We start from the raw sequence: 25,447 nt of genomic DNA, 5'->3' as shown, positions 1-25,447 counted from the left end.
GCGTTGGTGCTGGGGTGGGAAAATGATATAAAAGGCGGTCAGGAAAAGTTTCTTGATGAAGAAGGAAGGAAGACTAAACAAGAGAAATAACTTTGTAAGTTCAATGAAGAACAAGACATTGCAGAATGTGTGTGAGGGGTGAATTTAAGGTCCAGCTAATTAGTACACAATTAGTTAACAGCTGTGGGTGTGTGATCGAAGGGAATGAGGAACTGGTGTGCATGAGGTGCATGATGTTATTTGTAGTCCAGTTCAGTGACAGATCTGTAGTTCTCCAGCGAACTGCAAGGATTAGATCGCTGGTGATCGTGACAGATATATAGAATGTTCACAATAAACATTGCAATAATGTAATTACATTATTATAACAACATTATGGAACCATGCTGTACACTGTAAACCCTTATGTTGGCTTACTTAAACATTTAAGTAAAGTTGAATAGAACATTTGCATTTTGGTCCTATCACTTAAAAATTTTGAGTTAATTTATCTTAAGTACCATGAAAATGCATAAACTTAAGATTTCAAGTAAAGTAAAATTCCAATATGTGCAACATTTTAAGTGCAAGGTCTTTTTTAAAAAAAAAAACAAAAAAAACGAATGGCTTCAGGAATAATTATTCATCATAATGTGAATAAATGGCTACTTATTTTTGGTTTAAAATGTATTATTATTTATTTATAGTATATTATTAAACACACATGCATTTATATTGTAACAGGATGAAATGTCTGTCACTTGTTTTTTTTTCTTTCTTTTTTTGTTATCCATGGAATGATGAAAATAAAATAAAAATGCTGTTCTAATGGAACTACAGGGCTCTAGAGGGCACTGGTCAGATACCTGGAATGTATAATAGGTGAGTGGGTGAACAAAGAAGAGATTCAGTTGTGGTAGAGAGATCGCATGGTTCCTTGGAGCTATTAAAACTGTTTGTATTGTGAAGTCCTAGTTGGGAAACCTTGCATTTTAAGCTCAGCCAAAGGACTTCCTTATTGTCCAGAAAACTGAATGTTTGGAAAATGTATTGGTATGCTGTCTGAATAAGTCTTGCCATTTTGGATACCATCATTATGAAGTTTCATTCCTCAATTGTCTGCAAGTCGTTTAATCAATGAAAAAGTAGATCAACATATTTCAATGCACTCAATGTTTTTTTTATTCTGAATCAGTGACCAGTTTTTGTTTGTTTGTTTTTTATGCCTAACTTAAGGAAAAGACCATCATTAAACAGCTAAGACATTTTTTTGTTTTGTTTTGAGAGAAGTTTCAAAGAGATTGGGGGTTGCTTAACTTTATTTTGGGTACATTACTCTTTAATACAGGTTGAGTATGCCTGCCTCAGGAAGGAGAGGATGATCCTGAAGGGGGTATGGACCCCTCTCACTACACCAGCATCACCTCCCAGTCCATGCCCAATCCCGAAGGGTTGACCTGCAATCAGAAGTGGGGGCTGAAGAGAAAGGCCTCTTCAGCAAAGGGGCTAGTGTCAGGATTCTGCCACTTTGGTCTTTGGTAGTACTTGTTTTGGTGGCAGTTTTTCGGGTCAAGCACTCTAATTCAATTCTTGTCAATTCCGCTCGATGCGCGCGAGGTCTGGGCATGGTTGGGATGTGTGGTCTTGTCTTAGTGTTTGTTCTGTCTGCAGTGTTGAGTTTCATTCTCAGTATCACAGTCTAGTTGGTTTCGGTTTTGGTTGGCGCTGGGATGAAACATGCACGCTGCATGTGTGAGTGCACAGTGAGTGTTTTTATTTATTGTGTACATGTGTCTTGCCTTCAGTCTTCTATTAGGGTTGTGTTTAGCACGTGGCTCATTAGTGTCATGTTCATGTGAACACATGGTTAATAAGTTTTCTTATTGGCTGCATGTTCTAGTCTCGTTTTATGTGAGCACATGGCTTGTGTTGTTTCTTTGTGTCATGTGCTCTCATGTCTACTATCCCACTCTTCTTGTTAACCCATTATTAGTTTATTCAGTTCACCTGGGAGACCACATGGGAAAACTAGGTTGCTGTTGGAAGTAGTGTTAGAGAGGCCAGCTGGGGGCGCTCAACCAGCGGTCTGTGTAAGTCTTTATGCCCCAGTAAAAGTGAAGGGGACACTATACTGTCAGTGGGCACCGTCTTTTGGATGAGACGTTAAACCGAGGTCCTGACTCTCTTTGGTCATTAAAAATCCTATGACACTTCTCGTAAAGAGCAGGGGTGTAACCCCGGTGTCCTGGCCAAAGTCTCTCAATCGGCCCTTACAATCATGGCCTCCCAATCATCCCTACCTACTGAATTGGCTCTATCTCTATCTCTCCACTCCTAGCTCGTGTGTGGTGAGCACACTGGTGCCGTTGTCCTGTGGTTGCTGTCACATCATCCAAGTGGATGCTGCACACTGATGGTGGTGTGGAGAGACCCCCCCTCATGATTATAAAGCGCTTTGGGTGTATGGCCATACACAATAAATGCGCTATATAAATACAGATTACATTACATTACATTACATTAAATGTTTGTTTGCTAGTTGTTTCTGTTTATAGTCTCCACTTGTCTGCTGTTTTGTGCCCGGTTGTCATAGATTATTGCCTTTTTCTGTTGCTTATTTTTTTATTAAATTATAATTATTAAAACCCATAATTTACTTCATTTGAGTCCTCTCTTCTTTTCTCCACCCATGACAGACAAGCTGAATGAAAACAACAGGGAATCTGAACTTTTTATTTAAAGTCGATAGCTGTATCTTTTAGTGATGGGAAGTTCGGATCATTTTACTGACTCGGATCTTTGAGTCTCGTTCATCAAGATGAACAAATCTTTTTTCGAGTCATTTCGTTCATTTGGTTCAATTTGCCAAAATATTATTAAAATGTTACAAATTGCTTCCAAACACATCTACAACTAGCCCAAAAGGTTGATCACACGACAAATAAGTCATAAATAGAATACTATAAGAAGGAGAAAAAAATCATTCAATGTTTACCTGCTATTTTGTCTTTGAAGGTAATGTTGTCTCTTTGCTCAGCTCACCTCTTCATGTCTTCAAAAATGGTTCATTCACGTTACACTGATAGTCACATATAATCTTAATCAATGCACAGTCTAAGCTAATAGGAGTCATGATCATTCGTTCATCACGTGACAGAATGACTCAAACCCGAGGACTCGAGAGATGAACGGTTCAATTCTTTTTCCGGCTCTAAACGCGTATGATTGGCCCGTGATGAACGAGTGACTCAGACCCGATAGAGGACTCTAGAGGTGAACGGATCAATTCTTTTTCCGGCTCTAAATGCGTATGATTGGCCCGTGAGGAACGAATGACTCAGACTCAATAGAGGACTCGAGAGGTGAGTGGATCAATTCTTTTTCCAGCTCTAAACACGTATGACTGGCCCGTGAGGAATGAATGACTCAGACCCGATAGAGGACTCGAGAGGTGAGTGGATCAATTCTTTTTCCGGCTCTAAACGCATATGATTGGCTTCTACCAATATGATGAAGACTTGAAATTAACGATACTACCTGCACAAATGTGCGCACTCGCGGATGAACGAATCACTCCCTGAGAGGACTCGTAGTTCCCGAGTCATATTGAAGATTCATTCAAAATGAACGAATCGTTTATGAACGACCCATCACTAGTATCTTTATATTTTTGATAGAGGCTAACTTGATTATGTAGTTTTCATACTTTTGGGGACTGGGCGGCGCCCATTTTGTGTGCTGTGATCGCTGTGATTGGTGGAATTCTCTGTACGGCATCATGGAAATAATGTTTTTTATGTTTAAACTAACCAAAGGTTCATCAGTACCACCACCAATGCTATTGATACCTCCAATTTGCAACTTTTTAATTTAGTGGCTAATTCATATGCATTTGCACATTTTAGTAAGGTTTGCTTTGGGTTTGTTCTTACACCTCCTTTCAAAAATCATACATTTTTGTCGAATTGCATTAGAGTTTATTCAGGACAACTGTAAACTTTGGAGGGATGATGGTCTTGCTTTGCAAATTGGCAATCAAGTTTTTGATTATAATACGGTTTAAAATATTATACATTATAATAGACTTTTTTGCACCTTTACATAAATATATCTGTTAGTTTATGATTAAGTTCAATAAACATTTCATGGAAAGCTGTTGCCAACATTTTTTTAATAAGGCCAAGGTTGAAGATGCTCCTGGTCTCAAATTTTACTCTCCTCTCCGCCAAGGGGTTTTTCCCTGCACGTGCGTGCCCCATTCCTCTGAATGAGACCTGATTTACTGTCTTGTAAACACATAGGAAGTAGCATTGAGAATGGCTTAACAAAGTCAATAAAAGCAGATATCATTCCTGGTATTGGGCGTGCATGTGGTCTCTCTTATGCACGCACCTAGCACACTCACACACTAAAGCAAACACACACTTCTGTGCCTTGTGCTCCCCCTTTCTTCTGTTTTTCTGTTCTGGGCTGGAAAGAGCGATTGCTTTTGCAGGCCTACCTGCAAGTTTGCTTTGAGTCTTTCTCTTTTTCATCTGGGTGCAGAAAAGTGGCCCCTGGTGTCCAAACAGCTGTGTAGACCTGGGAGGGAAAGAGGCTTGAAAAAGGGACGAGAAGAAAGAGAGGAAATTCAATGGACCTCAGGGACTCTCCTTTTCTGCCTCTTTCCCGCTCTTTCTCCAACTCTCTCCTCTCCGTTTCTCTCTTCACATCCCCCCTTTTCTCTCCCTCTCTGTCTTATTTCACTTGTCCTCCGCCTTTGACTTTTAACTCTACATCTCCTCCCATCTCACAACTTTTTTCATACTCTCTCTTTCTCTCGTTCTGTGTGTGTGTGTGTGTGTGTGCTCCTAAAACAGCTTAAGGCCTCTGAAAGATGAGATAGAAATGATTTTTTAAATCCTAAACATTTTTGTCCCAGGTGCATCATCGATCAGACCCGCTAGTGTGATTATGTTTCCAAACTTCGAACTGCTTTGAAAACCCCTCCAGAAAGAGTTTTTTTCAGGTTGGGTAAAGTGGTGGAAATCCCATTTTCTTTAAACCTGGAAAGGCATATTTATATTTACAGTTATGGGGATTAACAGGGTTATGGGGTTACTGTCTAGTTCTGTCTAGTTTATTCATGCACTACAAAAAAGCTTCTCAGTATTTGTTTCATCGCTAGTCTAAAGAGCCAAAAATTATTAAATCAATAAACATTTATTTATTTTCCTTTAGATTAGTCCCTCAATTATTAGGGGTGGCCACAGCAGACTACTACTCTGGCATACTACACTGGCATACTGCAACTACTCTGGCAAACAGTTTGTTTTATGCAGCAGAAGCCCTTCCAACTGCAACCCATCACTGTGCTGGGAAACAACCACACATTCTCTTGTTCATACCTACACTAACACACTACTGTCAATGTAGTTAGTTTAACTCGCCTATACTGAAAGTCTTTAAACCGAAATCAAGAAACATGACATGTAAAAAAAAAAATAATAAAATAAAAAAAAAAATTGTCAAATCATGTTTCTTTGATTTCAGAAGTGTTTTCTTAAAACATGTTTAATAATCTACCAATAAGGTTGAAAAAAATTACAATAGTTTCCTTTTGAAATAAGATTATTTTACTTGTACAACATTTGCAGATTATTTTGTTTATGGAAAACTGTAAGTAAGGAAAACTATTTTTCTTGCAGTGTGGTTAATGACAGAACCCTGACACTCTGCTTTACCTCATGGGAGTGCATAACTAGCCCTCATGCTACACATTTGACAGTGATTTTGTGTTGTTAACCTAAAAAGATATTATTCCAGCAGAAGTATCATATTCCCCTTTTCAGTATTACTTAATTACTTAATAATACTCATCCCTATTTTTCCAGGGATGCTCATGTATATTTCAACAAGACAATGCAAAACCACATTCTGCACACATTATAAACTCCTGGCTGCGAGGATACAGGTACTTGACTGGCCTGCTTGGAGTCCCGATCTGTCTCTAACAGAGAATGTGTGGTGCATTTTAAAGCGCAAATTGCAACTATGAAGACCCCTGAAAAACTTCATCACTTGTTGTCTTCAGTCCCCAAACATTTTTGAGTGTTGTAAAAAAGATTGGCAACATTACATTGGTAAATGCTTTACTGTTCCAACTTTTTAAAATGTGTTGCAAAAACAAAAAAAAATATTTTGTTTATTTTGAAAAAACAAAACAAAAACAAAGAAACAATAAAAATCATAAAGGAACATATAAAATGTTTGTTGTATTGTTTGGAATGAAACACAAGTCGAAGTAAAGATTTTGGGGTTGTATGATTTTTAAAAGGAGGTTTGCCCCTAAACCCCACCTAATATTGAGTGATGAGCAAATCATTCTAAAGGTAGTGATGGGACTACACTAAACTAAGCTTTTCAAGTCTTCTAAAAAAAAATTGAACCAATTGCTTCGAAAAAAGATTCATTGTTTCGACGCTTTCAAACACCACGTGTTAGGGACACCTGGTGGTCAAAACCATCTAAGACATTGCAACAGGCAAAACCTACATAGGCAAAACATATTGCAATTTTGAGATTAGAGAATGGAAAGCAGAGAGAGCAGAAGGGTCGATAAAAAAAAGAGCCTTAAACAGGAATATAACTCAGATCACCATAACCTCTGTATGCTGTGTTGATGCACTTCCCACAAGGCTGTAGGCACCAATTCATATTACAAATATTTAATTGAGACAAAAAAATAAAATGCACTTACCTTATCCTCTAATATCATTAAATATTAAGTGTCTGCATAATATGCATTATTTTAAAAGTTATAGCCTATTGTTTTTTCTATGGTGCTATGCTAAACAGGCCAACAAGAGACTATTAACTAGTTAATTTAATATTAACTATTCTTAACTTTTACAAACCCATAAAACTGAAAATATCTATAAAATGTTGAAACACTAATATATATTACATTTGTCGGTTTTTTAGCTAAATTATTTCATATTGGTGTAAATTAGTATTAGAGTCCCCTGCTGGGTTCTAGTTGCATTGTTCACCATTTTGGAGTCAACAACTCTGCTCCTGGAGCTTTACCTTCCTGCAGATTTCAGTTGCAACCCTGATCAATCTCATCAGTTTGTAATCATCGAGTGTTGCTTCGGGTCAGATTGCACATCATAATTTATTCAGTACAACACTTGGTCATACCTTGTTGCTTACATTTGGTGTTTATAAGATGAAGCTATGCAAAGATATGGTTTAAGGAAGTTTGATTTTATGGTTACTGTGCTCTAAAAATAAATAAAACCGTTTCAATTCAAGTGATTTAAATGGACAGTTCTCCCAAAATTTAAAATCCTGTCGTCATTTGCTCAACCTTCACTTGTTTAATTTTTTTCTGTAGAACATAAAATAAGCTGTTTTGCAAATCTGTAACCTTATCTTCCATACTTTTGTTTGTCCTACTTCAGAAGTGTAGGTATGGATTTAAGTAGTTAAACATGTCCTGTAATAAAACAATTAAAACTCTGAAATATGAAGGAAAAAAAGGCCCAGGATAGACATTACTTCCCCTCTGGTATTAATACATACTCAGGTGTGATTGGTAACAAGTCACTATTATCTGATCACTTTTGCAACCCACGCACCCAACGTTTAAATCCCAACAGATAAAATCTTTAAGTCACTGGTTAATTTGAACAAAATAACCATTGTTCATTGCTTTAGAGTATTTACAGAAAACAACAAAGTGTCTCTGGGTTGCAAGTCTGTATCCAGACCGGCCTGTAGTGAAGAGCTCTCCAGCTCAACACTACAGTATGTAATTTGGATTTCCATCTATACTCTTAGATTTATCTTTGAGTAACTGATGTTGTGCATTTACCTCTGAATTGGCTTTTATTATTTGATTCTGTGATTGTTATGATGCACTTTTATCTGGAAAATAAATGTTAACCTTTTTTTATTACTTCTGAAGTCTCCCAGATTCATTGTATCCAGTAGATTAAGTGCAGTCTGCACTACCATTATGTTGTGACATGATTTTATCGATTTTTAAGGCACATTTGATTGTATGGATCAGTGTGGCATGGCAGCATGAAGATCTTTTAATCATTTAATCCCTGATATTAGCAAGTTGTATGGAAATGACTAAATTAACTTACTTCTTTGGATGAGTGAACAGAAGCCAACCAGACTTCTTGATTATTAGTTAACCTTATATCCTCTGACGAGCTTCATAGTGTTCAAAACAGTGTTTGTGAGGAGAAACGCAATCTCAGGGCATGGAACTCTAAGTGGCATTTAGTCACTTTAATTATTGGATCCAAGAAAATATCACAATCTAAATTATAGAACAACTAATAGTGTGGTCATCTAAAAACATAAAATTGGAATAATCAAAATTGGAGTCAGGTTGAACTCGGAGCTGGAAACAATTGAAAAGAAAAGGTCACACTTCATTTTGATGGTCTGTTTGTTGAATTTAAGTTACATTACATCTACATGCAAAATAATTCTCTTTAGAATATAAGTAGACTGTCAGGTTGGGGTTAGGGTTAGTGTGAGTTGACATGTACTTGCAAAGTTTTTTATAGTCAGTTAAATGTCTGTTGAAGGAGCAGTATCAACAGATATTAAGCAGACAGTCTACTAATACTCAAATGGACCCTCAAACTAAAGTGTTACCTGAATAAATTTTAATAAATAACCAAATTCTTTTCAGAAGCTCTAGAAAAGGCGTAACCTTTGACCATTCACTGGATTCCATCATTGGACTAATAGAATGGAATCTTAAAGGAGTCAATGTTTACTAGTTTCTAATTAAAAAAAAAAAAAAAAAAAAAGACATTTTCATTTGCATTCAACAGAAAAAGAAAAATCATAAAGGTTTGGAACAACCTGATGGTGAGTAAAAAAAAATGTATATTAGTCTGACTGTAATCACTGTTTACTTTAAGTTTAGCCTGCCTAATTTAAATGACTGAAAATAATTAACCATTTAAAATGTTTGTAGGAAATTTTGAAAAGTTATCAAATGCATTTGGCTATAATAATAAAGAAATTCAAAAAGTTACGGTTTTGTATGTATGTGTGCGTGTATGTATGTGGTATATGTACAGTACGTAAATGATCTGAATATAAATGTACAAAGTCCTGTCCAAAGTGAGGAGAAGAATAAAGGCTGAACTCCTCACTGGGAGTTTTCCCTCCCTCAACGGAATTCGCTCTGGAGAGGGTCACTGCTACCCTGTCACTACCTGCTATATCATCTTTCATCCTAAAAAAAAAAAAGAAGAGAGAAAGAGACGGAAAGATGAAATGGCTCACTTTTGACCTTAATACTTGGACTTTAAAATACCTCTTTTAGTCAGAATACTCCTACTGCTGAGAGACATATGTTGATTGATAGGAAACTTGAATCAGAGCTCAACTGATCTCTAAAGGCTTGTGTTCCAGTAGACCAGAAACACTCTGTGATAGTTGAATATTAAATCAAATTCAAAGACACCAAAAACACTGCAGCACATTTTTGTTTTCACAAGGATTTGACGACCTCGTTAGATCACTTGTATTGGGTTCGCTCTGCTCAATTTTGGAGGGATCTGAAATGATAAAGGTTTATAACCCCCCTGCTGATTTTAAAATGTCAAGATTTTATTCTGCTGGCAATCCGGTGCAGACTATATATCTCAGATGCCAATTCCAAATCTGAAACACAGATCAGAGAAGCTGCAAAATATGCATTCTGACTCATCTGCTTCTCCAACACATCTCCAGAGACTCTAAAGAGAAAAAGAGCAAAAGATGGAGAAAGTGCGTGTGTGTGTGTACTCGCATACAAAACAAAGTGAGAAAGCAGAAAGGGAGTCGGCTGGCCAGTGTTTCAGAGGGAACTCATCACGGAGAGGAGGAGAGGGGGGAAAGGCAGTGTTGAGAGCGGTAATGTTTGTTTAGTCCCCATCAAAGCACAGCCTAATTATTTTACCATGCTGAGGTTTAGTCTGCAACAGCCTTAACCTCACCCTCACTGACTGAACCTTATACTGTCCTTAGATCCATCCAGCAATACTTTAAAATAAGGCTTTTCAAAATGGGATCTAGTAAATTTCTCAAGTAAATAATCAAACTTCTATGTAAATGAGGTATTTAATTAAGCAAGCAAGTTAAATATATATATATATATATATATATATATATATATATATATGATATATATATATATATATGTATATATATATATATATCATTTGTAATTATACATATTTTCCTGTGATTCAGACCAGCCTAAGCTAAAATACTCCAATCCCTCAGGCGGCACTGCATCATGAATCATCATACATCTATAAGCAATATCACCACATGGGCTTAGGACTAATTTGGCAAACTTTTGTCAAATACCACAATACACAGTTACCTCAACAATACCAGTTAAAACTGTACCATGCTAAAAGGAGGCCCTATGTTAACAGTCCGGAAGCACAGTCTGGTTCTCTGGGCTCAGAGGCATCTGGGATGGACCATCACACAGTGGAAATGTGTACTGTGGTCAGATGAATCAGTATTTGAGGTAAATTTTGGAAGAAATGGACGCTGTGTGCTCCGGATCAAAGAAGAAAAGGATCATTCAGACTGTTATAAGCAACAAGTCTAAAACCCAGAGTCTGTCATAGTATTGGGTTTTGTCAGTAACCTTGGCAAAGGTAACTTGCACTTCTGTGATGGCACCATTGATGTTGAAGTACATAGAGATTTTGGAGCACAATATGCCGTCTTGTTTGCCAGGGACACCCATGCATATTTCAACAAGACAATGAAAAACCACATTCTGCACACATTACAAATTCCTGGCTGTGGAGGAAAAGAATACAGGTATTTAACTGGCCTGTCTACAGTCCTGACCTGTTTCCAATTGAGATAATGAATTGCAATATGTAACAATTGTTACATAATTTTACTGTTTCTACTTTCCAAGAGTTAAAAGTTATGAAATTATCATTATTATTTATTTTCATAATAAGAATTATAATGCACCATTATTATTATTATTATCATCAGCAATCACAGTCAATCACTGTAAACATTAAAACTTAAAAGCTGTATTTAAGGTAAATCAATTTTAAACATATATTTATCTATAATGCTACATATAACACATTAAATAAGTACATCAAAGTAATGTAGCAATGCATTTGGAAATTACTGTGCATTTATTCTGTTTCTATATTCTGAAAGTTGAAAAATCATGAAAATAAATGGTCACAGTTCACAATAAGGTTTCATTAGTTAATGTTATTTCATGTATTTACTAACATGATCTTATAGTGAGCAATACTTGTGCAGCATTTATTAAGTTCAACAATTAATAATGCATTATTAAAATTAAAATTCATGCTTGATAACATTAGATAATGCACTGTGAGTTGACATAAACTAACAATCAACAATCATAGCACCCGAAGAAAACCACACAAACACAGGGACAACATGCAAACTCCACACAGAAATGCCAACTTACCCAGCCGAGGCTCAAACAAACAAATTTCTTGCTGTGAGGTGATTGTGCTACCCACTGCGCCACCGTGCTGCCCACTACTACTAATTAATAATAATAATAACTATAGCTGCAAGCAGCAATTATCGGGCCCAAGCATCCCAGCGGCCACATCATAACCAAGCAAGACAACAAGCTACAGAGCAACTGGAAAATTCTATAACTTTTAGGCAGCATGCTCTGAGATAAATTTGGTAGAAATTGGGCTAACAATCTGTGGAGAGTTAAAAACAACAGATTTTCAAACTAGTTCAAGATGATGGACAGGAAGTCAATAAATTATATCAATGTTCTCTGTATGATCCAAGGAATCTACAAGACCAGTCTCATGACATGAGACAAAACTATTCAAAAGTCATTTGATAAATTTTATATGATTTCTATTGATAGAATTTAATTGTTTGTCAATTTTACCCAGAAGGTGGCGCAAACTGACATAGTTTGGTCAATGTCAGGTCTACGTCACAGTACTTCAAGCCATTGCAGGGATTTAGCCTGTAATGTCATCTGGCAGTATTACATTAAGTTTGTGCATATGGTGGTGGACAGGAAGTTGAGTTAATTTAGGCATAATTTGTATTGATATTCCCAGGACAACCCAAGGAATGTATCAAGATAAGTTTCATAACAATAGGCAAAATTAGTCAAAAGTTATTAGCGTTGTTAGAAATATTGTTATAAAGTTACTTTATAACATTAAAAGGAGGCACGACAAAACTTTTTGAGCACCTTCAGGGCACAGTCTCGAAAATGCATACTGACTTTCATAACAATTCACCAATGCATACGTAAAATATAGCAATTTTTTACATAATTCAAAATGGTTGATGGTCAAAATGGCTGACCTGGGAAAATCAGACATCATTCGACTCGGCATGTTCCCCCGCATGTAAAGAGATCTTATGAATGATTTCTGAAAAATTGTCAGGATCGAAAATAATGACATTTTATGTGTTTGAATTGAAATAAGTTAGAGAGTCTAAATTTGTTGTGATTGAAGTTTAGACTGCCCTCTATCAGTGTGACAGAGTTTGCGCAAATGCAGCAAACAGTTCAACAGTTATTATCATCATTACTACTGCTTGTATTTGTGATAATAATGATTACTAATTTTACTGCTTCAGGATTAACCTTATCTTACTGGAGTACAGTGTCAGCTCGATAGAGTTAACACAAGCTTTTACATATGTATTTTATTTAATGCCTAGCATTAGTAATACTTGGAATGTCATGCCTCATTTATAGGTTTATATATATCTACTTCTTTGGATGCAGAAAGCATTTTTTTTACCCATCAATCTTGTTTAAGAGAGACATTTTTATGATGAGACACACACAGATATGACACACTTAATCTTACCTGGTGGTTTTGGTTTCTATTTGTTTCGACATTAATTTGCTGGCATTCCCAAACTTCCAGATATCCCATGGTGCATCAGTCTCCCTGCAACTGTAAAAGTCACTGTAAAAGTCAGCTATTGCATCATGGAAACAGGACTCCTCTCTCCCACAGCCAGCCTGCAGAACTAATCATCCGTCTGTCACAGAGGTGAAGCTGTACATGAGTGTGTGTGGGGTTAAATGCCTGCGTCGTGACCCCCATCTGGGTGGGGAACAACCACAAGACTGTTAGAGGAACACAAACCTCACAGAACCATGTTCCTCTGACCCCATCTTTACTTCATCCTTTAAAATCTTCATCTCAGTCCATCAGTCAGACCACACCTGTAGAGTGTACCATTATTCTTCTTCAAAGCTGACTAATGCAGTCTGAAAGTCAATTTTTGCAGATGTGTACAAATGAAACAATTATAATACTAATAATTAGCTTTGCTGGTTGTGGAAAATTTTGAATGAATTGTCTCCTCTTTAGTTCATGAGTGTAGATTTGAATTGAAAATATTAGTTGACAAAATCGACACACCAATACTTATGCTTTTTTAAAGATTTTACCTACAGAACATGGTATTTGTCATCTCACAAGAGAACGTTAGACATATCTTCAAACACATCCCACATCAATAATAGCCCTAATTAACCAATCAAGTAATTAAGTGGCCAAAATACACAAGATAACTTAAATATACACATAAATATACCCATTTTATTTATTTATTTTACAAAAAAGGTTTCAAATGTAAACCTTTTGCTGACAAATATTTCATTTATGAATATAAAAGCTTCCATCTGTCGTAAAATTTTATCAATATCACCACCCCTTCTAGGTATTTTTACTTGTTTGATGCCAAATTAGATAAGTTATACAAATATGTTATACCTAAACTTATTATAAGGAATAGCAGTTCGATCTCATTTTTCTCATTCAGTCTTAACGTTGTCTCACAAAAATAGTCTTTTGTGAGTATAAGCAGCAGTGTGCTGATATTGTTTACTTATATTTTCATTTTGTTTGATTTGATCAAGCACCTGCCTAAGTTTTTTTTTGCTTTGGATGTGTGCACACACACATTTTTTCATTTTACATTTGGATTGAACATGCCACACACAAAGGAAGTTGTTTGTCTTTAATTGGGTCATAAAGTGTTATTATAGATAATCAAAAAGTTATGTTGTTAAGTCATATTTTTAAAACAAAATCAGAAGAGGCAATGGTGTTTATCATATTTCACCTTATTGTAATGTATGCACATGTTCCCTGAACTAGATTTTTGAAGCCACCTGCTGACAGTTTTATTTTGTTCTTTTTTTCTTATTAATTTCTTATATGGATGTTTCCCAGTACTGGGTTGCAGCTGGATGCGCATCTGTGGTGACCCCAGAATAATAAAGGGATTAAGTTGAATGAAAATGAATGAATACCCAACATTAATGTGCAAAATATGTATCCTCATTTACAATAGTTTCCTGTAATCTTCCTGCCTGCAACGTTTTTCACAATAAAATTCAAAATTCCAAGGTCCGCTTATTAAAGTAATAGTCTATTTTTTGTCTTGTTTTGACCCCCTTGCACTATTTAAATAAGTAAGCCAAATTGTACATTTAGCGGTAAATGCTCACTGGTAACTTTGACTAAGTTTTGCATATTTACATTTCTTCAACACTTTGCTTATGTGACACTGCAGCCAGGTCAATATATTTGTCACAGCATTGTCATTTAAAGGTGCTCTACAAAGAAAGTCTGGGTATACCTAATCAAATAATAGTCAAATAATAAAAGATCAGTTTATGGAAATGGCCTCAAAGCCTCAGACACAATTGTTTCCTCATTCTTGTTTAAATTCCGCAAGTGTAAAAACCTGTGGAAAAAAGGCCAATCAGAATACAAAGCAGACTGTTATGTGACTCATGCCCGAATCATTTGCATGTACTTCAGGTGATTCTTACGAACATGAGGAGCAGCCACAACATTAGGAGAACATAGGCTGATATGTAGCTCTGGGGTAATTAATATGCATGCCTCTGGCTACATTTGATAGGCCAAAACATTTCCTTGTGAGACAACAATCATTTTCCACCCTTAGTTATTTTAAAGTTTATATTTAACTTGCCATGTATGTAGGACTTTTATTTTTAAAAAAGGGAGCTGTATATTGTTTGACAAATTAATAATAATAATAATTCCTTCCATTAAATAGCGCTTTTCTGGACACTCAAAGCACTCACTTCTGGACTTACTCAAAACACATTAGGGGGAATCTCCTCCTCCACCACCAGTGTGCAGCCTCCACCTGGATGATGTGACGGCAACCATATTGTGGGGATGGTTAGGAGGCTATGATGGACAGGGGTCAGTAGGCAAATTTGCCCAGGATGACGATGTTAAAGCCCAACTCTTTTTGGACATCTTGGGATTTTTAATGACCACAGAAAGTCATCATGCAGTGTAATTGGTCAATAGACATTCTGATTGCAGGGGTATTCAATGGAGAATTAAAAGAGCCTATATAAAACCATTTTCTTACATACGTAAGCCATATAACGACTATGTAGATATCAGAGAACAATTTAACTTATTGAACCAATGCATAGGGCATCTTTAAGCCTGGGACATACCAAGTCGATGCCAAAGAACTAATGACAAAGAAAACCAACAGTGTTGTAGACTTGTATCGGCTGCGTCTGGTCCTCTCAAAACAAAAAGCTGTGCATAAACAGACCAAACAGATGATAGCTAAATGAAACAAGATAATACATTTTGTGCCTGCATGACAAAACGTATATTTACATTTTTACATTCCATGTTCCACACCATACCAGCAGGTGGCAGGAGTCTGTATTTTCATTAGGGACTCTGGAACTTGTGCTGCACACATACAAACCATAAACAAACCAGTGTTTTCACAATACTTCTTGCTCACATCACAGGGATTCACTCATTACTTTATATATGATAATCCAAATTTGTTTGGAAATAATTAAGAAACGGAACGAGTTGATAGTCAGCTTCTTTCTGTTGCCTAAAGACTTTGTTTTTCTTAGTTTATTCTTTTTGATTTTTTTGTGCTCTGATGTAAATAAACAGCTAATCAGAGCGCTCTCTTTCACCAACACTAGCATAAATTCTACACGTCGAATCAAGCAAGCTCACTTGAATGTGAGCCCAAGGAGAGGCGATGTGTGGAGCACACCAAACAAACTAGCCTGAAAGATGCTCACCAATGGCATGTAGGTAGTGCTGTTGCCTCACAGCAAGAAGGTTGCTGTCTTGAGCCTTGGCTGGGTCAGTTGGCATTTCTGTGTGGAGTTTGCATGTTCTCCCCATGTTTGCGTGGGTTTCCTCTGGGTGCTCCGGTTCCCCCACAGTCCAAAGGCCTGCGGTATAGGTAAATTGGTTAAGCTATATTGTCCCTAGTGTACATGTGTGAATCGCATTGTATGGGTGTTTCCCAGTAATGAAATGCATACGGAAGGGCATCCACAGCATAAAACATATGTTGGATAAGTTAGCGGTTCATTCCGCTGTGGTAACCCCTGACTAATAAAGGAGCTAAGCCGAAAAGAAAATGAATGATGAATTAATGACATCTTTGTGTGTGTGTGTGTGTGTGTGTGTGTGTGTGTGTGTGTGTGTGTGTGTGTGTGTGTGTGTGTGTGTGTGTGTGTGTGTGTGTGTGCTGGGTCAGTCACAATTGTCTGGAATGCTTTTAAGAATGTTGCTCTGGACACGTTTGAAGATGAAACTGGTACATTCCTGGGGCATTTGTGTCCCTCTTCAGGCATCCATCATCTCCATTATCTGGACACATACAGTCGCTCTGCAGTCTCAGTTTGAGACCGTCGATGTGTTAATCACATAAGAATGCCTGAACCCACACACAAACACACACACACACACACGCACGCACGCACGCACACACACACACACACACACACACACACACACACACACACACACACAAATATTGTCATGTGGGTGACTACAAATGCAAAGAATAAAATCAAACATTTACTGGTCACATGTACTGTATGTTCCGCTATTTTGCCCTTGAGCAGGGTATAGTGATAGTGACAGTGGCAAAATGATCCCTGGTGTCCACTCTTTAGGTGCATGTCTTTCATTTTTTGTTCAGATTAATTTGTATGAAGTTGCTAAATGTCAGTTTCAGGAATATTCAAAAACATAAATATTCTAACTGCATAATTACTGTTTATTTTATGACTGGAAAAGCCGATATTTTTCTTTGGTTACATGTGAGGTGCAACAGTCATGTTGTCAAGTTGTAGCTCTCAGAAAACTCTCAGTTCATAACTCATCAGGAGATCTATGAAGCTGTGAACTCTTCACATCATTTCTGCAGCATTTGTCTTTCTTTTTTTTTTTTTTGTTATTTGCTTTTCCATAGTCCTATACCAACTGTACAACTCTACCTGGAGCAGTGGACGCTTTGTTGGAAATCCAACATAGGACAAAAGATCTCACATTAATTGTGTCTGACAAACTTTTCTGATCACTCACTTTAAGGGACCATTTGATCTATGAATGAAAAGAGAAATTCATTGTATCTGTGGCAAACCCATTGACCATATTCACTGTGAAAAGGACGTCACCTGCCCCATTCCATTTCAAAGCCCAGTGGGCTAAGGTCTTTATGGGTGATGAGTGTTAAAGCCAACCACATTGATGTAAGAGTCAAGACCTGGAGCAAAGTATGAGACTACACAACAACACCAGAGGATGCGTCAGAGACCTGCCCTTGCCCCAGAACTTGATCCTCATGATATACACTGTATAAAATAGTGTGTCAGCAACATTGTTCATCAGTGTGAGTTTTCCTGGCATCTGAGGAATTGAAGGAAGATCATATACCCACAACCCCACCACCGAGGGTGAGTTGCAGCTGATCTCTTTGATTATTGAATGTCTTCACTGGTTCTTCCCAGTCCCAAGTCTCCTTCACTGGCCAATCCCAAGCCTCCTTCATCGTTGAGGGTCCTTCCCATCCTCCCAATTCCACCACTTCTTTCCAAATCAGTTTAACCATGCATCCCATGGCTTTATATAGCTCTTCAACTCTCTTCTCATGAACTTCTTCCTGCTGCAAGGAACCTGTTGGTCATCTTCAGTCCTCCAGACCTGGACTCCAATTCAAACCTCAAATGTTGTAAAACAAAAATAAAAAAGAATATAAGCTAAACGAAATATCGACCTCTGACTATTCAGCTACTCCATGCTCCATAGGAGTTTTACCAGGCCCAGCCATCCATCATGCCCTGCCTTCAACCCCCAAAATACGTTGTTGGACATTCATGTCTTGGCTTCTTCCACCTGGTTACAACTGTTTGGCTCCTACCATCTTAAGGCTGGTTTATATTTCTGTGTCAGGTGATCGCCATACCCCATGCCACATAACTTTGCACCCCTTTATACTTCAACGTTCTGACTGTTCTGCTTCATGTTCCACTGTGTCGAAATTCTTTGATCTGTTTTTGGGTTTACCCTGGAAATACGTGCAATTAAAAAAAAAAAAAAAATTTTATATATATATATATATAAATATTAAATCAAATTAAAAAAAAGACTATTTAGTATAAATGTTATAAATACTTTCCCACATTATAATTCGGTCTTTATATACTTCTTTACTTCCCTTTTTGTTCTATTCGTTCTCCTCTTCTGTCTCTCTCCATGTTATTTATTAATTTTATTATTAGTATTATTATTATTTATCATATTTTTTCTTTATTATTATTATTATTATTATTATTATTATTATTATTATTATTATTATTATTATTATTATTATATTATACCAGTTCTTCCCCTGAACAGTGCAACAACAGATCAACAGATTAAAAAATAATCTATGATTAGAATAATGTATATATATATATATATATATATATATATATATATATATATATATATATATATATATATATATATATATATATATAGATATATATATATATATATATATATATATATATATATATATATATATATATATATATATATATATATATATATATATATATCTATATATATATATATATATATATATATATATATATATATATATATATATATAAATATACACACACATATACATACATACATACATACATATACTACATTCACAGGGTAAAGTGTGGCATGGGCATGGCAGCCTGGGCATTCCACTGGACTGATTCATGCTACAAGTCACACTTTTTTAATGCATCACAAAGCAACTGACAAACACTTTATACCTCAATGCTGATCATACAACTACCACCTCATCAAGTTATTGTTAACGCTGTTTTTGTTTTTACTATTATCATTATTATTATTATTATTATTACCAGTATGAACATATTACAGTTATCACGTTAATAATCCATCATACATCTTTTTAATAGTGGGTTTGTATAATTCATAATTATCATTATCACAGTGGTTTATTTTATTTTGTTTTTTTATTATTATTCTCATTGCTTTGTTTGCTGCACTTTATTTTTCGACTTTTTTGTTTCCTTCCTTTTCTGTTTTTTTATTATTATTTAATTTTTCCTTTTCCTCTCTCTCCTCCTCTACTTACTACTATTATTATTATTTATTATTATTGTTTTTATTATTATTATTATTATTATTATTACTTGTCCTCTCCCTGATTTCCCAACCTCACCTCGTCACTTTTATCATTAATGGTATTACTTTTACTTTTGTTATCATTATTATTATTATTGTTCTGACTTGTCCTGTTATATTTTCAATATCATTATTATAAGTATTTATACCATTATCATTATTAAGGTTGCTGTAGTTGTTGTTGTAGTTGTAGTAGTAGTAGTATTGTAGTAGTACCGATTGTTGTTGTGATTATTGAAGTAGTAGTTGTAGTAGTTCCTGTAGTAGTTGATGTCGTTGGTATAGTGGTAGCAGAAGTAGTAAAGGTGTCGTTGCAATAGTTGTCATTGTTGGTGTAGTAGTATCAGTAGTAGATGTTGTTGATGTAAATGTTGTAGTAGCAGTGATTACAGTAGTAGTAGTAGACGTTGTATTAGCTGTAGCAGACACTGTAGTAGTATCAGTAGTAGTAGTCATTGTTGTAGTGGTATCAGTATTAGTAGACATTTTAGTAGTAATAGTCGTGGTTGTGGCTGTAGAAGCAGTAGTTGTTGTAATATTAGTAACTTTCTGTAGTAGTAGTTGGTGTAGTACTTGTGATTTATTATTATTGTCAGTTATTATTACTGTTGTCCTTTCTTTCTTTTTACTGTCATTATTACTACCATACATTACTAAGCATTGTTGTTACTCCCTACCACTGACTGGTTTCTTTCTATCTGTTTTTATTTATATCGTTGATACTGGCTTCATTTATTGACTGTTATTATTCCTTATGTATGTACTCTGACCTGTCCACCAAGTTACCTTTACATGCAAACACACACACACACACACACACACACACACACACACACATGCACACGCACACACACACACACACACGCACCTACCAGATGACTATATTGTTGTTGTTTTTTTTTTTTCTTTAGTGTTTCTCTGTATTTGTATGATCCCAATTTATGTACAAAAAAAAAAAAAAAAAGGAAATATGTGCAATGTTACTATAGAAGCATAGCTCAAACACGCACTCATTCAGAAAAAAGGCAGGAACTGGATTTTTTTTTTTTTACATTTAATAAAACAAACACAAAAGAAAAGAATAGACCCAGAACTCCTCCACAGCACTCTGCATTTTCATTTGCATTTCAATGGTTTGAGAGAGAACCTCGGATGACTCAAAATATTCAAAATAGTTAAAACTTTTGTCTATCATTGTTATTTACTTGGAGTTATGGTTAAGAATAGAATAGAGCAATGTAGGAGTCATTAAGACAATTAGGTAAAAATGCATATTATAAGACAAAGAAAGTGTTTTTTGTATGACTTTTTGTATGACTTTGTATCAGCCTGTGGTTGGGGACCCCAAAAAATTTAAAGATACATTAAAAATCCATTCCAACCAAACTAATATAAAGAAATTAGTTTGAAATGAATACTGTGAAAAGTTATCGCATTTTTAAAGAAATTAAAAAAGACAAAAGATTTTTAGTATATATACAGTGAATATTTGGACATTGACACAATTTAAAAATTTGTACGCACAATGGATTTGAAATTAAACGAACAAGATGTGCCTTTAATGCAGACTGTCAGCTTTAATTTGAGGGTATTTACATCAAAATCAGGTGAATGCTGCATAAATTACAACAGTTTACATATGTGCTTTCCCTTTGTTAAGGGTCCAAAAGTAATTGGACAATTGTCTTCCATGACAAAAAAAAAACCACACAACTCTTCATAAAGATAGCACAATCATTAGGCGTGGCCAAAACAACAGATTGGAACATTCTTAAAAAAGAATGCACCAGTGAGTTCAGCAACACCAAAAGACCCGAAAAAAAAAAAAAAAAAAAACTGTGGTGGACAACCAAAGAATTCTTTCCCTGGTGAAAAAAACACCCTTTACAATAGTTGGCCAGATCAAGAACACTCTGCAGGAGGTAGGTGTATTTGTGTCAAAGTCAACAATCAAGAGAAGACAACACCAGAGTAAATACAGAAGGTTTGCCACAAGATGTAAACCATTGGTGAGCCCCAAAAACAGGAAGGCCAGATTAGAGTTCTAAAAAAGCCATCTTCACAGTACTGGAACAACATCCTATGGAGAGATGAGACCAAGATCAACTTGTACCAGAGTTATGGGAAGAGAAGAGTTTGGAGAAGGAAAGGAACAGCTCATGATCCTAATCAGTGAAACATGGTGGTGGTATCGATATGGCGTGGGCATGTATGGCTGTCAATGGAACTGGTTTCTTTTGTATTTATTGATGATGTGACGGCTGACAAAAGCCGCAGGATGAACTCTGAAGTGTTTCAGGCAATATTTTCTGCTCATATTAAGCCAAATGCTTCAGAATTCATTAGACAGTGCTTCACAGTGCAGATGGGGAATGACCCAAAGCACACTGCAAATGCAACCAAAGAGTTTTTGAATGGAAAGAAGTGGAATGTTATGCAATGGCCAAGTCAATCACCTCACCTGAATCCGATTGTGCATGCATTACACTTGCTGAAAACAAAACTGAAGAAAAAATGCCCTAAGAACAAGCAGGAACTGAAGACAGTTGGTGTAGAGGCCTGGCAGAGCACCACCAGGAATAAAACCAGCATCTGGTGATTTATGATTATTATTATTCCAATCACTTTTGAACCCTTAACAAGTGGGAGACACATATGCAAACTGTTTTTTTTTTGCTACACCTTATTTGGATGTAAATGCCCTCAAATAAAAGCTGACAATCTGCAGTTAAAGGATTGTGTTGGTGTATAGAGCCAAAAATGTTAAATTGTGTCAGTGTCCAAATATTTATGGACATAACTGTATATGTATGTGTATGTGTGTGTGTATATATATATATATATATATATATATATATATATATATATATATATATATATATATATATATATATCTGTGTGTGTGTGTGTGTGTGTATATTACCATTAATTATTTTATTTTATTATCAGGGAATCAACATCCTCATTAACAGAACACATCATTTTATTAAACATTTTATTCTTCATTCAAAATACCTATCTGTATGAAAAATCTGACTTGACTCTCCAGGGTTTCCTGTGGATGAAATGTCTGGAGTCACAGGAAGCTTAGACAGGTATGAAAAACATGCAGTGCCATACAGCAGAGATAAGACAGAACTGGAATTCCATGGCAAGTTTTTTGAGTGTTGAAAGCACCTGACTGGTATGTGCTGGTGCTCCTGACAGTGGATGGCAAAGGGATTTGGAGATGGTGTGTGTGTGTGTGTGTGTGTGTGTGTGAAAAGAGCTCAACGGACACTCGACACAATCTGTCAGTGGCCGTGTGTGCTTGCATGACTGGAACTGAGATGATCATCCTTAAAACTCTCTGTATCTGCCGCTCCATCACTCAAAGGCCAGCAGCTGATGTGATTGGATACTTTACTACAATCTCAACGTGATGTCAACAGCGTAGGGTGACCAAGTGTGTTTATGTTTAAAAGATAAAAAAGCAAAAAGTACAACATTCTTAAATACTGTTTTTTTGTTTTGTTTTATACAGATATTATAAAAGGTTATATACAGTTATTTTAAAGTAGGATTTTATGGAAACAATTTAAAGATTATTATGCGAGCAATTCTGTGCAAATGTTAATGCCATAAAAAAAAGAAAACTTTAACCAAAGTTTTAACCAAAATAGCAAAACCGTTCCTACATTTTTGTGTAGACAAGTATTTGACAGTACTCTAAAAATACTTAAAATGTCTCTGTCGATGTTCTCAAACTATTATTTTTGATTTACCAAAGTCACACAAGTGCCAATTTCACATCTGTCACAATCATAATTGCACCAGTGAGTTCAACAACACCAAAAGACCCGGAAAACCAAAAAAAAAAAAAAAAAAAAAAAAAAAAAAACGAGCAAACAATTCTTCCCCCTATTCATCATAAATGCAAAAATGTAAAATTAAATACAATTAGTCATGTTTATTGTATAGAGAGCCAACTCTTCTAATTTTGATTAGCATCAATTATTTTGGGTTGTGCAGCTTATTTCACAAAATTTCTACAAAGTATGTTTTATAGTGTAAACTCGCAAAAACTTTTTACGTCACATCCATAATGCATGTTTATTTTCCTCATTTGAAATCTAAAAAATGTTTACAGACGTATCTTTCTGATCTTATAATTCTTTGGTTAGTTGTTTTGGAAAATATAAATAGACATTTCAATACAAAATATACTTTCTCTGTGAATTTACGCTTTGAATTTTTACTGCAAATGTCACATCCATAACGCTGGAATTCAATGTAAAAAACTTTCTGTTTTAAAATAAAGTTAGTAAACCTGTTGGCTTAGATAATCAAGTAAAATAACTATGTTCATAATTATATAAATGAAGTTGTCAGTTAAAAGTTGCAACAGGTTTACTCTTTTTAACTCTTTTTTTAAGTTTTACGTTTTTTAAAGTATTTTCAAGTCATTAATTTCTTTTTACAGCTTAAAAAAATAATTTAAAAAATCAGTTCTCAGGGTTATACTTACATAGGGTTATACTTTTTAAGTTTGAATATAGTCCAAATAAAAAAAAAAACACAAAAAAAAGAAACTCAATTTTTATTAACAAATAATTTGTTTTGTTTTTCCTCAGATTAGTTATTACAGCCATTATATATCCTGTTTAAGACAAAACCCTTATTGATATTTTACTAGTTGTTTTTTGCAAGATACTATATATTGAGATTATACTGAGCGCAATTTAAATGCTTTTTAACTAGGCTAGTTAGATTCATTAGCAAAGTCACAAAACTAGTGGTTTGTTCTGATAATGAAATAAAAAAGCATAAATTATTATAAAAAATGTAAATCATAAATAAAAAAAAAAACTCCTGTATTACAATGATTTTAATTTAAATTGCATTTATATTTGTGTCCTGGACGCCCTCTGCTGTTTATTCATGCACATGTCAGACTGTGCTCTTCTATAAATGCACGGAGTATAAATACATAGTCACATGACATGAAACGGTGACAACAGCTTATAACATGTTTCATCTGTTACATAATAGAGAATTACAGTACAGAATATGTTTGTATACAATATAAGTTTACATTCATTAGTGTACAGTTTATTGCAGTGGTTTTTAATGCTGGTCCTGAGGACCCACCGCTCTGCACTGTTGTTCTGTTTCTGTTATCTGGTAAACAATGTACCGAGCCGAAATCACTGGTTTATTGCTTTTCACAAATTATCTATTGCAAGTTAACACTCTATTAGTATAAGAATTAATATGACTTAAAGAGATAGTTCACCCAAAACTGAAAATTCTGACATCAATTATTCAGCCTTTATTGGCTTTAAAACTTTATGGGTTTCTTTCTTCTGTTAAACACTTAAGACAACATTTTGAAAAATGCTGAAAACCTGATTTTTTTCTACTATGGAAATCAATGGTTAAAGGTTTTAATTTTTCTTCTTCTTTAAAAAGCTTTATTGATGAACAGAAAAAATTCATTTATAAAGGTTTTAAACCACTTGAGGATGAGTAAATAGTAGGTATATTGTAATTTTTGGCCTAACTATCCCTAAAGTTAAATACAATCAATCAAAATTAAGCTTATGGCTATTTAGGAGACAAATACTTAAATTTAAATAATAATAGTAATAATGTTAATAATATTACATACATACATACATACATACATACATACATACATACATAATGATAATACATTATAATAATATAATAATAATTTTCTTCTTTGCATTATTATTAGTATTATAGACTTATAACATAAAATAGATTATGAATAGAATATAAAGCAAATAATAGCACTTGATACATTATTACAGTATAACTTGAGGTTATGTTTTTGGTCATTTTCTATGAATCATGCTTTATATAATAAAAGGAATAAGAAAACCCAAAAATAATGTTAAACACAAAAT

The 25,447-nt window shown here is 35.1% G+C and overlaps 1 protein-coding gene across 1 annotated transcript in view; it reads right to left on the bottom strand.

Moving 5' to 3' along the window:
• Window positions 1-25,447, bottom strand: part of LOC147846886 (uncharacterized) — a 207,954-nt gene that overhangs the window by 108,111 nt on the left and 74,396 nt on the right. The window lies entirely within an intron of this gene.

This window comes from Danio rerio, chromosome 1 (genome assembly GCF_052040795.2).
Source record: "Danio rerio strain M-AB ecotype USA chromosome 1, GRCz13ab, whole genome shotgun sequence".
Taxonomy (NCBI): Eukaryota; Metazoa; Chordata; class Actinopteri; order Cypriniformes; family Danionidae; genus Danio; species Danio rerio.
Note: the sequence above shows the minus strand (reverse complement) of the source record. Positions and strands in the feature narration are given on the sequence as shown.